The sequence below is a fragment of the Microcebus murinus genome, chromosome 20, assembly GCF_040939455.1.
Source record: "Microcebus murinus isolate Inina chromosome 20, M.murinus_Inina_mat1.0, whole genome shotgun sequence".
Lineage (NCBI taxonomy): Eukaryota > Metazoa > Chordata > Mammalia > Primates > Cheirogaleidae > Microcebus > Microcebus murinus.
Genome location: NC_134123.1, coordinates 40,840,240 through 40,855,980, shown reverse-complemented (window position 1 = coordinate 40,855,980; position 15,741 = coordinate 40,840,240). Strand labels below are relative to the sequence as shown.

The 15,741-nt window shown below is 63.8% G+C and overlaps 4 pseudogenes; all 4 read left to right on the top strand.

Annotated features, from left to right (window-relative positions):
• Window positions 1-1,673: 1,673 nt before the first annotated feature.
• On the top strand, window positions 1,674-1,792 carry LOC142862804 (uncharacterized; annotated as a pseudogene).
• A 3,401-nt stretch (window positions 1,793-5,193) lies between these two features.
• Window positions 5,194-5,312, top strand: LOC142862803 (uncharacterized; annotated as a pseudogene).
• A 3,397-nt stretch (window positions 5,313-8,709) lies between these two features.
• LOC142862802 (uncharacterized) lies at window positions 8,710-8,828 on the top strand (annotated as a pseudogene).
• Window positions 8,829-12,225: 3,397 nt separating this feature from the next.
• On the top strand, window positions 12,226-12,344 carry LOC142862801 (uncharacterized; annotated as a pseudogene).
• Window positions 12,345-15,741: the final 3,397 nt, after the last annotated feature.

Here is a 15,741-nt window from a genome sequence, read left to right as displayed (position 1 = left end):
CTGAGGTGTCTCTGAGCCCTGCTCCATGTCGGGGAGAGGAGGAGGAGCAGGAGGAGGAGGAGGAGGAGGAGGAGGTGGCAGGGGCCGTGACCTACAGTCGTGTTCCCGGGGTGGCACGGCATGTGGCTTCTTCCACAGGCTGCTTGGCCTGGGCTCCCTGCACCTGGGCCTTTGGAGGACTGGCCCTGTTCTTGCCGACACTTCCTGCAGGGACCCAGAGCTGGGAGGTTGCATCTCCCAGACCTGGGTCGGGCAGAGCCCCAGCGGGCCATGCCCACAACCTCTCTCAGCACGGGTCCCCCAGAAGGCTTCTTTGGGACCAGGATTCTCTTGCGGGTGACTGTTTAAGGTCTGGCCCCTGGGTGGAGGGGCACCAGGAGTAGAGGAGCAGGAAGGGGAAGGGGGTGGCCAGGCGAGGGGACACTTTGAGGCCAAGTCCAAGCTTCAGCCTGATCCTCCTGGGAACCCCGGGGTGTACATCACACCTCCTGGTTGTCCTGCTCTGAGACCGGGACCCGGGCTTCGCATTTTCACAGCAGCCAGTCGTGGGCTGAGGACACCTGGGGCGTTGGGAACTCCCTGGCTTCTCCTTGGTTTAACATCTGAGCTGCTTGTGAATCGTGCTGCCACACACGCCCGAGTGCAGGTGTCTTCTGCACAGACTGCGGGCCTCGCTCTTCTGAATGCCGCTAGCTCGCCACCCACCCACGGGTGAACCTGGTCAGGGTACTTTCTCTAAGGAGCAGACTCTGACCCCGGCGGGCTACCGGTGTTTTCATTTGCTCCTTTCTTTCTTCCATTTCGGGAAAGGCTTCCTTACTGGGTTTGGAAATCTCCTGTGCCTTTCCTCGCCTATTCTGTCAGCTTTAAATTTCTCTTTCAGTTGCCACCCTCACAGATGTATTAGGAAACTCTTTTCGGAGCATTCATTAGTGAAATGACCCAGATGAAGCTCGAATCCAATAGCTCATCGCCGATTTTTAGCAAGTCCACACCCCGGGGTGGTTGGGGTCCAATCCACCCCGGGCCAGGCCCAGGCCCCTTGGACCGGGCCAGAGAAGGACACAGAGCAGGGTCCGGCCCCCACGGTAGCGGTGCCCGCAGTTCTCCAAGGGCTTGGGGGTTTTCCAGAGGGAGGAGACAGAGGGGATTGATTTCTTCAGAGCCCCCCAAACCACCCCACCCCACCCCACCCCACCCCACCCCACCCCACCCATGGGACACATCCCGAGAGACGCCCCTACACTCGCTCCCCTCCCCCATGCGCTGTGCCCCAGCCCTGGCCCTGGGGAATAGGCGGCAGCCCACGCACAGGGCGGGGGGCACAGCTGAAAGGGTTTGTGGGGGAGGGCGGCCCCTGGCTGGGGGCAAAGGTCGAGCGCCCCGCGCGCGCGTGCGCAGTCAGCAGCGGCGGCGCGCTGGGGGTGGGGGGCGGGTAGGTGAAGGAGGCGAGGCGAGGAGAGGAGGGGGGCTGGAAGGTCTCCACCTTGGCGGGTCCACCCGTGGAGGCCCATCTCGCGCGCGCGCGCACGCGTGTGTGTGTGTGTGTGTGTGGACAGCCCCCCACGCCGCCCCGCCCCTCTCCCCAGTCCCGCGGAGCCCGCCGGACCCGGCCGGCGAGGGGAAGCGCAGAGAGGCTCGGCTTCTTGAGCGGGGCAGGGGCGCCCTCCACCGTCTCCGGCCAAGCCGGCCTGAACGCGCCCGGTCTCGTCTGATCTCCGAAGCTAAGCAGGGTCGGGCCTGGTTAGTACTTGGATGGGAGACCGCCCGGGAATACCGGGTGCCGTAGGCTTTTGTTTTTTTTGTTTTTTGCCTCTTGTTCTGTCCCCTTTCTGGGAGCGCGGCGGCGGTCCGGGGGATCACCCCCACCCTCAGCGCCCGTCGCGGTGCCTGGCGCCCCAGCCCGCACCGTGGGGCCTCCTCTTGTCCCGAGCCGTGACACCGCCGCCACGCGGCAGCATGCGTGGCATCTGGACTGTCAGGTGTCAGACCAAAGGTCTGGTCTGTGGGAACCGACACGCTGGAGGAAACCTTGAGAGGCTGAGAGGGGAGGGAGTTCCAGGAGAATTCCAGGACGTCATTTTGAGCGAGTATGTGACCAGAACTCGTCCCGTTGCTTTTGGGGTTCTACGGGCTACACGTAGGAATCTTTGGTGGTGGCACTGGATGTTGGGGGATCCGGAGTCACACGCAGACCTGCTCCACAGGCCTCATTTTACTTTTCTTTTCGGATTCATTTTCTGAAAAGGTGTCTCTTATCTCTATGATTACATTTCCTTTTCTCTCTCTCTCCGAGCAGATCATGGGAGTCCACGTATTGAGGTGACATGTATTGCCCGTGCCCCCCTCCCCCCCGTTTTCTGATTCATTTATTTCTCATTTTCTCCCAGCGTATGGTGGGGGTACCAATGTTAAGGTCAGCTGCATCGCCCTGTCCCCGCCTCCCCCCTCGGGTCAGAGCTTCAAGTGCGCCCATGCCCCGGTTGGTGCGCACCCACCCCATTCCTAATGGATGTGCACGCCCATCCCCTCCCCACGCCCGCCCGACACCCACCCGATGAAGGCGATTCCTCTGTGTCCACTTAGGTGTCCATCGGTTCCTACCAATCTGCCGGCGAGCGCGCGCACGTGGCGCTCTTGTGTCCGTTCTTGGGACACTTGGCTTACTGGAACGGGTTCCAGCTCTGGCCGGGAGAACACGAGAGGTGCCCTCTCACCGCTGTTCCTCATAGCTGAACGGCACTCCGTGGTGTCCACGCGCCACATTTCATTAATGCACCCGTGGATCGATGGGCACTCGGGGCGCTTCCACATCTTTGCGATTGTGAATGGCGCCCTAACTGTAACCCTGACCCCTACCCAGCCCAGTCTCCTCTGCCCCAGCCTGAGGCGCTCCTCCCCCGCCAGGCCCGTCACTGTCCTGGTCCCCTGCCTGACCGGCTCCTTCCCGCCCGGCCTGTCACCGTCCTCTGCCCCTGCGTGACACGCTCCTCCCCGCCCGGCCCATCACCTTGGCCCCTGCCTGACTCGCTCCTCCCCACCTCGGGCTCCTCCGTCGCCTGGGCCTTCCAAGGGCTTGGTGTGGACGCTGCTTCCAGGAAGCCCTCCAGGAACCCGGCAGCAGGGCGGCCGCAGCAGTCTCGCGCGGGGCACGTGCCCCCACTGTGCCGCGGGGGCCCAGCCTGGTGTCTTCTCTGAGGCCCTGCGGCTGCCGCTCCCCGCGAGGGGAGAGCCGTGGAGGTGGGGACCGCCTCCTGGTGGGGACGTACACCCAGCTCTCCGCCGCGTCGGATTCCGGGGCTCTCTGTCCTGCCTGCCCGGAGGCCCAGCTGGCCTGCGGGTCCTTAGAGTGGCAGAAACGTCCTCAAGCTGATATTGCCAGTCAGGTGGGTGTCTGCACTTTTGTGCCGGGCACCCCGGGGAGGCCCAGGGGCTGGCTGGACAACGCGGCCTGCTGGGGGTCGGGGGTGCGCTTTGGAGGAGCAACCGATGCCCTTTGGACTTTGCTAGCAGCGTCTGAGGTGTCTCTGAGCCCTGCTCCATGTCGGGGAGAGGAGGAGGAGCAGGAGGAGGAGGAGGAGGAGGAGGAGGTGGCAGGGGCCGTGACCTACAGTCGTGTTCCCGGGGTGGCACGGCATGTGGCTTCTTCCACAGGCTGCTTGGCCTGGGCTCCCTGCACCTGGGCCTTTGGAGGACTGGCCCTGTTCTTGCCGACACTTCCTGCAGGGACCCAGAGCTGGGAGGTTGCATCTCCCAGACCTGGGTCGGGCAGAGCCCCAGCGGGCCATGCCCACAACCTCTCTCAGCACGGGTCCCCCAGAAGGCTTCTTTGGGACCAGGATTCTCTTGCGGGTGACTGTTTAAGGTCTGGCCCCTGGGTGGAGGGGCACCAGGAGTAGAGGAGCAGGAAGGGGAAGGGGGTGGCCAGGCGAGGGGACACTTTGAGGCCAAGTCCAAGCTTCAGCCTGATCCTCCTGGGAACCCCGGGGTGTACATCACACCTCCTGGTTGTCCTGCTCTGAGACCGGGACCCGGGCTTCGCATTTTCACAGCAGCCAGTCGTGGGCTGAGGACACCTGGGGCGTTGGGAACTCCCTGGCTTCTCCTTGGTTTAACATCTGAGCTGCTTGTGAATCGAGCCGCCACACACGCCCGAGTGCAGGTGTCTTCTGCACAGACTGTGGGCCTCGCTCTTCTGAATGCCGCTAGCTCGCCACCCACCCACGGGTGAACCTGGTCAGGGTACTTTCTCTAATGAGCAGACTCTGACCCCGGCGGGCTACCGGTGTTTTCATTTGCTCCTTTCTTTCTTCCATTTCGGGAAAGGCTTCCTTACTGGGTTTGGAAATCTCCTGTGCCTTTCCTCGCCTATTCTGTCAGCTTTAAATTTCTCTTTCAGTTGCCACCCTCACAGATGTATTAGGAAACTCTTTTCGGTGCATTCATTAGTGAAATGACCCAGATGAAGCTCGAATCCAATAGCTAATCGCCGATTTTTAGCAAGTCCACACCCCGGGGTGGTTGGGGTCCAATCCACCCCGGGCCAGGCCCAGGCCCCTTGGACCGGGCCAGAGAAGGACACAGAGCAGGGTCCGGCCCCCACGGTAGCGGTGCCCGCAGTTCTCCAAGGGCTTGGGGGTTTTCCAGAGGGAGGAGACAGAGGGGATTGATTTCTTCAGAGCCCCCCAAACCACCCCACCCCACCCCACCCCACCCCACCCCACCCCACCCATGGGACACATCCCGAGAGACGCCCCTACACTCGCTCCCCTCCCCCATGCGCTGTGCCCCAGCCCTGGCCCTGGGGAATAGGCGGCAGCCCACGCACAGGGCGGGGGGCACAGCTGAAAGGGTTTGTGGGGGAGGGCGGCCCCTGGCTGGGGGCAAAGGTCGAGCGCCCCGCGCGCGCGTGCGCAGTCAGCAGCGGCGGCGCGCTGGGGGTGGGGGGCGGGTAGGTGAAGGAGGCGAGGCGAGGAGAGGAGGGGGGCTGGAAGGTCTCCACCTTGGCGGGTCCACCCGTGGAGGCCCATCTCGCGCGCGCGCGCACGCGTGTGTGTGTGTGTGTGTGTGTGTGGACAGCCCCCCACGCCGCCCCGCCCCTCTCCCCAGTCCCGCGGAGCCCGCCGGACCCGGCCGGCGAGGGGAAGCGCAGAGAGGCTCGGCTTCTTGAGCGGGGCAGGGGCGCCCTCCACCGTCTCCGGCCAAGCCGGCCTGAACGCGCCCGGTCTCGTCTGATCTCCGAAGCTAAGCAGGGTCGGGCCTGGTTAGTACTTGGATGGGAGACCGCCCGGGAATACCGGGTGCCGTAGGCTTTTGTTTTTTTTGTTTTTTGCCTCTTGTTCTGTCCCCTTTCTGGGAGCGCGGCGGCGGTCCGGGGGATCACCCCCACCCTCAGCGCCCGTCGCGGTGCCTGGCGCCCCAGCCCGCACCGTGGGGCCTCCTCTTGTCCCGAGCCGTGACACCGCCGCCACGCGGCAGCATGCGTGGCATCTGGACTGTCAGGTGTCAGACCAAAGGTCTGGTCTGTGGGAACCGACACGCTGGAGGAAACCTTGAGAGGCTGAGAGGGGAGGGAGTTCCAGGAGAATTCCAGGACGTCATTTTGAGCGAGTATGTGACCAGAACTCGTCCCGTTGCTTTTGGGGTTCTACGGGCTACACGTAGGAATCTTTGGTGGTGGCACTGGATGTTGGGGGATCCGGAGTCACACGCAGACCTGCTCCACAGGCCTCATTTTACTTTTCTTTTCGGATTCATTTTCTGAAAAGGTGTCTCTTATCTCTATGATTACATTTCCTTTTCTCTCTCTCTCCGAGCAGATCATGGGAGTCCACGTATTGAGGTGACATGTATTGCCCGTGCCCCCCTCCCCCCCGTTTTCTGATTCATTTATTTCTCATTTTCTCCCAGCGTATGGTGGGGGTACCAATGTTAAGGTCAGCTGCATCGCCCTGTCCCCGCCTCCCCCCTCGGGTCAGAGCTTCAAGTGCGCCCATGCCCCGGTTGGTGCGCACCCACCCCATTCCTAATGGATGTGCACGCCCATCCCCTCCCCACGCCCGCCCGACACCCACCCGATGAAGGCGATTCCTCTGTGTCCACTTAGGTGTCCATCGGTTCCTACCAATCTGCCGGCGAGCGCGCGCACGTGGCGCTCTTGTGTCCGTTCTTGGGACACTTGGCTTACTGGAACGGGTTCCAGCTCTGGCCGGGAGAACACGAGAGGTGCCCTCTCACCGCTGTTCCTCATAGCTGAACGGCACTCCGTGGTGTCCACGCGCCACATTTCATTAATGCACCCGTGGATCGATGGGCACTCGGGGCGCTTCCACATCTTTGCGATTGTGAATGGCGCCCTAACTGTAACCCTGACCCCTACCCAGCCCAGTCTCCTCTGCCCCAGCCTGAGGCGCTCCTCCCCCGCCAGGCCCGTCACTGTCCTGGTCCCCTGCCTGACCGGCTCCTTCCCGCCCGGCCTGTCACCGTCCTCTGCCCCTGCGTGACACGCTCCTCCCCGCCCGGCCCATCACCTTGGCCCCTGCCTGACTCGCTCCTCCCCACCTCGGGCTCCTCCGTCGCCTGGGCCTTCCAAGGGCTTGGTGTGGACGCTGCTTCCAGGAAGCCCTCCAGGAACCCGGCAGCAGGGCGGCCGCAGCAGTCTCGCGCGGGGCACGTGCCCCCACTGTGCCGCGGGGGCCCAGCCTGGTGTCTTCTCTGAGGCCCTGCGGCTGCCGCTCCCCGCGAGGGGAGAGCCGTGGAGGTGGGGACCGCCTCCTGGTGGGGACGTACACCCAGCTCTCCGCCGCGTCGGATTCCGGGGCTCTCTGTCCTGCCTGCCCGGAGGCCCAGCTGGCCTGCGGGTCCTTAGAGTGGCAGAAACGTCCTCAAGCTGATATTGCCAGTCAGGTGGGTGTCTGCACTTTTGTGCCGGGCACCCCGGGGAGGCCCAGGGGCTGGCTGGACAACGCGGCCTGCTGGGGGTCGGGGGTGCGCTTTGGAGGAGCAACCGATGCCCTTTGGACTTTGCTAGCAGCGTCTGAGGTGTCTCTGAGCCCTGCTCCATGTCGGGGAGAGGAGGAGGAGCAGGAGGAGGAGGAGGAGGAGGAGGAGGTGGCAGGGGCCGTGACCTACAGTCGTGTTCCCGGGGTGGCACGGCATGTGGCTTCTTCCACAGGCTGCTTGGCCTGGGCTCCCTGCACCTGGGCCTTTGGAGGACTGGCCCTGTTCTTGCCGACACTTCCTGCAGGGACCCAGAGCTGGGAGGTTGCATCTCCCAGACCTGGGTCGGGCAGAGCCCCAGCGGGCCATGCCCACAACCTCTCTCAGCACGGGTCCCCCAGAAGGCTTCTTTGGGACCAGGATTCTCTTGCGGGTGACTGTTTAAGGTCTGGCCCCTGGGTGGAGGGGCACCAGGAGTAGAGGAGCAGGAAGGGGAAGGGGGTGGCCAGGCGAGGGGACACTTTGAGGCCAAGTCCAAGCTTCAGCCTGATCCTCCTGGGAACCCCGGGGTGTACATCACACCTCCTGGTTGTCCTGCTCTGAGACCGGGACCCGGGCTTCGCATTTTCACAGCAGCCAGTCGTGGGCTGAGGACACCTGGGGCGTTGGGAACTCCCTGGCTTCTCCTTGGTTTAACATCTGAGCTGCTTGTGAATCGAGCCGCCACACACGCCCGAGTGCAGGTGTCTTCTGCACAGACTGTGGGCCTCGCTCTTCTGAATGCCGCTAGCTCGCCACCCACCCACGGGTGAACCTGGTCAGGGTACTTTCTCTAATGAGCAGACTCTGACCCCGGCGGGCTACCGGTGTTTTCATTTGCTCCTTTCTTTCTTCCATTTCGGGAAAGGCTTCCTTACTGGGTTTGGAAATCTCCTGTGCCTTTCCTCGCCTATTCTGTCAGCTTTAAATTTCTCTTTCAGTTGCCACCCTCACAGATGTATTAGGAAACTCTTTTCGGTGCATTCATTAGTGAAATGACCCAGATGAAGCTCGAATCCAATAGCTCATCGCCGATTTTTAGCAAGTCCACACCCCGGGGTGGTTGGGGTCCAATCCACCCCGGGCCAGGCCCAGGCCCCTTGGACCGGGCCAGAGAAGGACACAGAGCAGGGTCCGGCCCCCACGGTAGCGGTGCCCGCAGTTCTCCAAGGGCTTGGGGGTTTTCCAGAGGGAGGAGACAGAGGGGATTGATTTCTTCAGAGCCCCCCAAACCACCCCACCCCACCCCACCCCACCCCACCCCACCCCACCCATGGGACACATCCCGAGAGACGCCCCTACACTCGCTCCCCTCCCCCATGCGCTGTGCCCCAGCCCTGGCCCTGGGGAATAGGCGGCAGCCCACGCACAGGGCGGGGGGCACAGCTGAAAGGGTTTGTGGGGGAGGGCGGCCCCTGGCTGGGGGCAAAGGTCGAGCGCCCCGCGCGCGCGTGCGCAGTCAGCAGCGGCGGCGCGCTGGGGGTGGGGGGCGGGTAGGTGAAGGAGGCGAGGCGAGGAGAGGAGGGGGGCTGGAAGGTCTCCACCTTGGCGGGTCCACCCGTGGAGGCCCATCTCGCGCGCGCGCGCACGCGTGTGTGTGTGTGTGTGTGTGGACAGCCCCCCACGCCGCCCCGCCCCTCTCCCCAGTCCCGCGGAGCCCGCCGGACCCGGCCGGCGAGGGGAAGCGCAGAGAGGCTCGGCTTCTTGAGCGGGGCAGGGGCGCCCTCCACCGTCTCCGGCCAAGCCGGCCTGAACGCGCCCGGTCTCGTCTGATCTCCGAAGCTAAGCAGGGTCGGGCCTGGTTAGTACTTGGATGGGAGACCGCCCGGGAATACCGGGTGCCGTAGGCTTTTGTTTTTTTTGTTTTTTGCCTCTTGTTCTGTCCCCTTTCTGGGAGCGCGGCGGCGGTCCGGGGGATCACCCCCACCCTCAGCGCCCGTCGCGGTGCCTGGCGCCCCAGCCCGCACCGTGGGGCCTCCTCTTGTCCCGAGCCGTGACACCGCCGCCACGCGGCAGCATGCGTGGCATCTGGACTGTCAGGTGTCAGACCAAAGGTCTGGTCTGTGGGAACCGACACGCTGGAGGAAACCTTGAGAGGCTGAGAGGGGAGGGAGTTCCAGGAGAATTCCAGGACGTCATTTTGAGCGAGTATGTGACCAGAACTCGTCCCGTTGCTTTTGGGGTTCTACGGGCTACACGTAGGAATCTTTGGTGGTGGCACTGGATGTTGGGGGATCCGGAGTCACACGCAGACCTGCTCCACAGGCCTCATTTTACTTTTCTTTTCGGATTCATTTTCTGAAAAGGTGTCTCTTATCTCTATGATTACATTTCCTTTTCTCTCTCTCTCCGAGCAGATCATGGGAGTCCACGTATTGAGGTGACATGTATTGCCCGTGCCCCCCTCCCCCCCGTTTTCTGATTCATTTATTTCTCATTTTCTCCCAGCGTATGGTGGGGGTACCAATGTTAAGGTCAGCTGCATCGCCCTGTCCCCGCCTCCCCCCTCGGGTCAGAGCTTCAAGTGCGCCCATGCCCCGGTTGGTGCGCACCCACCCCATTCCTAATGGATGTGCACGCCCATCCCCTCCCCACGCCCGCCCGACACCCACCCGATGAAGGCGATTCCTCTGTGTCCACTTAGGTGTCCATCGGTTCCTACCAATCTGCCGGCGAGCGCGCGCACGTGGCGCTCTTGTGTCCGTTCTTGGGACACTTGGCTTACTGGAACGGGTTCCAGCTCTGGCCGGGAGAACACGAGAGGTGCCCTCTCACCGCTGTTCCTCATAGCTGAACGGCACTCCGTGGTGTCCACGCGCCACATTTCATTAATGCACCCGTGGATCGATGGGCACTCGGGGCGCTTCCACATCTTTGCGATTGTGAATGGCGCCCTAACTGTAACCCTGACCCCTACCCAGCCCAGTCTCCTCTGCCCCAGCCTGAGGCGCTCCTCCCCCGCCAGGCCCGTCACTGTCCTGGTCCCCTGCCTGACCGGCTCCTTCCCGCCCGGCCTGTCACCGTCCTCTGCCCCTGCGTGACACGCTCCTCCCCGCCCGGCCCATCACCTTGGCCCCTGCCTGACTCGCTCCTCCCCACCTCGGGCTCCTCCGTCGCCTGGGCCTTCCAAGGGCTTGGTGTGGACGCTGCTTCCAGGAAGCCCTCCAGGAACCCGGCAGCAGGGCGGCCGCAGCAGTCTCGCGCGGGGCACGTGCCCCCACTGTGCCGCGGGGGCCCAGCCTGGTGTCTTCTCTGAGGCCCTGCGGCTGCCGCTCCCCGCGAGGGGAGAGCCGTGGAGGTGGGGACCGCCTCCTGGTGGGGACGTACACCCAGCTCTCCGCCGCGTCGGATTCCGGGGCTCTCTGTCCTGCCTGCCCGGAGGCCCAGCTGGCCTGCGGGTCCTTAGAGTGGCAGAAACGTCCTCAAGCTGATATTGCCAGTCAGGTGGGTGTCTGCACTTTTGTGCCGGGCACCCCGGGGAGGCCCAGGGGCTGGCTGGACAACGCGGCCTGCTGGGGGTCGGGGGTGCGCTTTGGAGGAGCAACCGATGCCCTTTGGACTTTGCTAGCAGCGTCTGAGGTGTCTCTGAGCCCTGCTCCATGTCGGGGAGAGGAGGAGGAGCAGGAGGAGGAGGAGGAGGAGGAGGAGGTGGCAGGGGCCGTGACCTACAGTCGTGTTCCCGGGGTGGCACGGCATGTGGCTTCTTCCACAGGCTGCTTGGCCTGGGCTCCCTGCACCTGGGCCTTTGGAGGACTGGCCCTGTTCTTGCCGACACTTCCTGCAGGGACCCAGAGCTGGGAGGTTGCATCTCCCAGACCTGGGTCGGGCAGAGCCCCAGCGGGCCATGCCCACAACCTCTCTCAGCACGGGTCCCCCAGAAGGCTTCTTTGGGACCAGGATTCTCTTGCGGGTGACTGTTTAAGGTCTGGCCCCTGGGTGGAGGGGCACCAGGAGTAGAGGAGCAGGAAGGGGAAGGGGGTGGCCAGGCGAGGGGACACTTTGAGGCCAAGTCCAAGCTTCAGCCTGATCCTCCTGGGAACCCCGGGGTGTACATCACACCTCCTGGTTGTCCTGCTCTGAGACCGGGACCCGGGCTTCGCATTTTCACAGCAGCCAGTCGTGGGCTGAGGACACCTGGGGCGTTGGGAACTCCCTGGCTTCTCCTTGGTTTAACATCTGAGCTGCTTGTGAATCGAGCCGCCACACACGCCCGAGTGCAGGTGTCTTCTGCACAGACTGTGGGCCTCGCTCTTCTGAATGCCGCTAGCTCGCCACCCACCCACGGGTGAACCTGGTCAGGGTACTTTCTCTAATGAGCAGACTCTGACCCCGGCGGGCTACCGGTGTTTTCATTTGCTCCTTTCTTTCTTCCATTTCGGGAAAGGCTTCCTTACTGGGTTTGGAAATCTCCTGTGCCTTTCCTCGCCTATTCTGTCAGCTTTAAATTTCTCTTTCAGTTGCCACCCTCACAGATGTATTAGGAAACTCTTTTCGGTGCATTCATTAGTGAAATGACCCAGATGAAGCTCGAATCCAATAGCTCATCGCCGATTTTTAGCAAGTCCACACCCCGGGGTGGTTGGGGTCCAATCCACCCCGGGCCAGGCCCAGGCCCCTTGGACCGGGCCAGAGAAGGACACAGAGCAGGGTCCGGCCCCCACGGTAGCGGTGCCCGCAGTTCTCCAAGGGCTTGGGGGTTTTCCAGAGGGAGGAGACAGAGGGGATTGATTTCTTCAGAGCCCCCCAAACCACCCCACCCCACCCCACCCCACCCCACCCCACCCCACCCATGGGACACATCCCGAGAGACGCCCCTACACTCGCTCCCCTCCCCCATGCGCTGTGCCCCAGCCCTGGCCCTGGGGAATAGGCGGCAGCCCACGCACAGGGCGGGGGGCACAGCTGAAAGGGTTTGTGGGGGAGGGCGGCCCCTGGCTGGGGGCAAAGGTCGAGCGCCCCGCGCGCGCGTGCGCAGTCAGCAGCGGCGGCGCGCTGGGGGTGGGGGGCGGGTAGGTGAAGGAGGCGAGGCGAGGAGAGGAGGGGGGCTGGAAGGTCTCCACCTTGGCGGGTCCACCCGTGGAGGCCCATCTCGCGCGCGCGCGCACGCGTGTGTGTGTGTGTGTGTGTGGACAGCCCCCCACGCCGCCCCGCCCCTCTCCCCAGTCCCGCGGAGCCCGCCGGACCCGGCCGGCGAGGGGAAGCGCAGAGAGGCTCGGCTTCTTGAGCGGGGCAGGGGCGCCCTCCACCGTCTCCGGCCAAGCCGGCCTGAACGCGCCCGGTCTCGTCTGATCTCCGAAGCTAAGCAGGGTCGGGCCTGGTTAGTACTTGGATGGGAGACCGCCCGGGAATACCGGGTGCCGTAGGCTTTTGTTTTTTTTGTTTTTTGCCTCTTGTTCTGTCCCCTTTCTGGGAGCGCGGCGGCGGTCCGGGGGATCACCCCCACCCTCAGCGCCCGTCGCGGTGCCTGGCGCCCCAGCCCGCACCGTGGGGCCTCCTCTTGTCCCGAGCCGTGACACCGCCGCCACGCGGCAGCATGCGTGGCATCTGGACTGTCAGGTGTCAGACCAAAGGTCTGGTCTGTGGGAACCGACACGCTGGAGGAAACCTTGAGAGGCTGAGAGGGGAGGGAGTTCCAGGAGAATTCCAGGACGTCATTTTGAGCGAGTATGTGACCAGAACTCGTCCCGTTGCTTTTGGGGTTCTACGGGCTACACGTAGGAATCTTTGGTGGTGGCACTGGATGTTGGGGGATCCGGAGTCACACGCAGACCTGCTCCACAGGCCTCATTTTACTTTTCTTTTCGGATTCATTTTCTGAAAAGGTGTCTCTTATCTCTATGATTACATTTCCTTTTCTCTCTCTCTCCGAGCAGATCATGGGAGTCCACGTATTGAGGTGACATGTATTGCCCGTGCCCCCCTCCCCCCCGTTTTCTGATTCATTTATTTCTCATTTTCTCCCAGCGTATGGTGGGGGTACCAATGTTAAGGTCAGCTGCATCGCCCTGTCCCCGCCTCCCCCCTCGGGTCAGAGCTTCAAGTGCGCCCATGCCCCGGTTGGTGCGCACCCACCCCATTCCTAATGGATGTGCACGCCCATCCCCTCCCCACGCCCGCCCGACACCCACCCGATGAAGGCGATTCCTCTGTGTCCACTTAGGTGTCCATCGGTTCCTACCAATCTGCCGGCGAGCGCGCGCACGTGGCGCTCTTGTGTCCGTTCTTGGGACACTTGGCTTACTGGAACGGGTTCCAGCTCTGGCCGGGAGAACACGAGAGGTGCCCTCTCACCGCTGTTCCTCATAGCTGAACGGCACTCCGTGGTGTCCACGCGCCACATTTCATTAATGCACCCGTGGATCGATGGGCACTCGGGGCGCTTCCACATCTTTGCGATTGTGAATGGCGCCCTAACTGTAACCCTGACCCCTACCCAGCCCAGTCTCCTCTGCCCCAGCCTGAGGCGCTCCTCCCCCGCCAGGCCCGTCACTGTCCTGGTCCCCTGCCTGACCGGCTCCTTCCCGCCCGGCCTGTCACCGTCCTCTGCCCCTGCGTGACACGCTCCTCCCCGCCCGGCCCATCACCTTGGCCCCTGCCTGACTCGCTCCTCCCCACCTCGGGCTCCTCCGTCGCCTGGGCCTTCCAAGGGCTTGGTGTGGACGCTGCTTCCAGGAAGCCCTCCAGGAACCCGGCAGCAGGGCGGCCGCAGCAGTCTCGCGCGGGGCACGTGCCCCCACTGTGCCGCGGGGGCCCAGCCTGGTGTCTTCTCTGAGGCCCTGCGGCTGCCGCTCCCCGCGAGGGGAGAGCCGTGGAGGTGGGGACCGCCTCCTGGTGGGGACGTACACCCAGCTCTCCGCCGCGTCGGATTCCGGGGCTCTCTGTCCTGCCTGCCCGGAGGCCCAGCTGGCCTGCGGGTCCTTAGAGTGGCAGAAACGTCCTCAAGCTGATATTGCCAGTCAGGTGGGTGTCTGCACTTTTGTGCCGGGCACCCCGGGGAGGCCCAGGGGCTGGCTGGACAACGCGGCCTGCTGGGGGTCGGGGGTGCGCTTTGGAGGAGCAACCGATGCCCTTTGGACTTTGCTAGCAGCGTCTGAGGTGTCTCTGAGCCCTGCTCCATGTCGGGGAGAGGAGGAGGAGCAGGAGGAGGAGGAGGAGGAGGAGGAGGTGGCAGGGGCCGTGACCTACAGTCGTGTTCCCGGGGTGGCACGGCATGTGGCTTCTTCCACAGGCTGCTTGGCCTGGGCTCCCTGCACCTGGGCCTTTGGAGGACTGGCCCTGTTCTTGCCGACACTTCCTGCAGGGACCCAGAGCTGGGAGGTTGCATCTCCCAGACCTGGGTCGGGCAGAGCCCCAGCGGGCCATGCCCACAACCTCTCTCAGCACGGGTCCCCCAGAAGGCTTCTTTGGGACCAGGATTCTCTTGCGGGTGACTGTTTAAGGTCTGGCCCCTGGGTGGAGGGGCACCAGGAGTAGAGGAGCAGGAAGGGGAAGGGGGTGGCCAGGCGAGGGGACACTTTGAGGCCAAGTCCAAGCTTCAGCCTGATCCTCCTGGGAACCCCGGGGTGTACATCACACCTCCTGGTTGTCCTGCTCTGAGACCGGGACCCGGGCTTCGCATTTTCACAGCAGCCAGTCGTGGGCTGAGGACACCTGGGGCGTTGGGAACTCCCTGGCTTCTCCTTGGTTTAACATCTGAGCTGCTTGTGAATCGAGCCGCCACACACGCCCGAGTGCAGGTGTCTTCTGCACAGACTGTGGGCCTCGCTCTTCTGAATGCCGCTAGCTCGCCACCCACCCACGGGTGAACCTGGTCAGGGTACTTTCTCTAATGAGCAGACTCTGACCCCGGCGGGCTACCGGTGTTTTCATTTGCTCCTTTCTTTCTTCCATTTCGGGAAAGGCTTCCTTACTGGGTTTGGAAATCTCCTGTGCCTTTCCTCGCCTATTCTGTCAGCTTTAAATTTCTCTTTCAGTTGCCACCCTCACAGATGTATTAGGAAACTCTTTTCGGTGCATTCATTAGTGAAATGACCCAGATGAAGCTCGAATCCAATAGCTAATCGCCGATTTTTAGCAAGTCCACACCCCGGGGTGGTTGGGGTCCAATCCACCCCGGGCCAGGCCCAGGCCCCTTGGACCGGGCCAGAGAAGGACACAGAGCAGGGTCCGGCCCCCACGGTAGCGGTGCCCGCAGTTCTCCAAGGGCTTGGGGGTTTTCCAGAGGGAGGAGACAGAGGGGATTGATTTCTTCAGAGCCCCCCAAACCACCCCACCCCACCCCACCCCACCCCACCCCACCCCACCCATGGGACACATCCCGAGAGACGCCCCTACACTCGCTCCCCTCCCCCATGCGCTGTGCCCCAGCCCTGGCCCTGGGGAATAGGCGGCAGCCCACGCACAGGGCGGGGGGCACAGCTGAAAGGGTTTGTGGGGGAGGGCGGCCCCTGGCTGGGGGCAAAGGTCGAGCGCCCCGCGCGCGCGTGCGCAGTCAGCAGCGGCGGCGCGCTGGGGGTGGGGGGCGGGTAGGTGAAGGAGGCGAGGCGAGGAGAGGAGGGGGGCTGGAAGGTCTCCACCTTGGCGGGTCCACCCGTGGAGGCCCATCTCGCGCGCGCGCGCACGCGTGTGTGTGTGTGTGTGTGTGGACAGCCCCCCACGCCGCCCCGCCCCTCTCCCCAGTCCCGCGGAGCCCGCCGGACCCGGCCGGCGAGGGGAAGCGCAGAGAGGCTCGGCTTCTTGAGCGGGGCAGGGGCGCCCTCCACC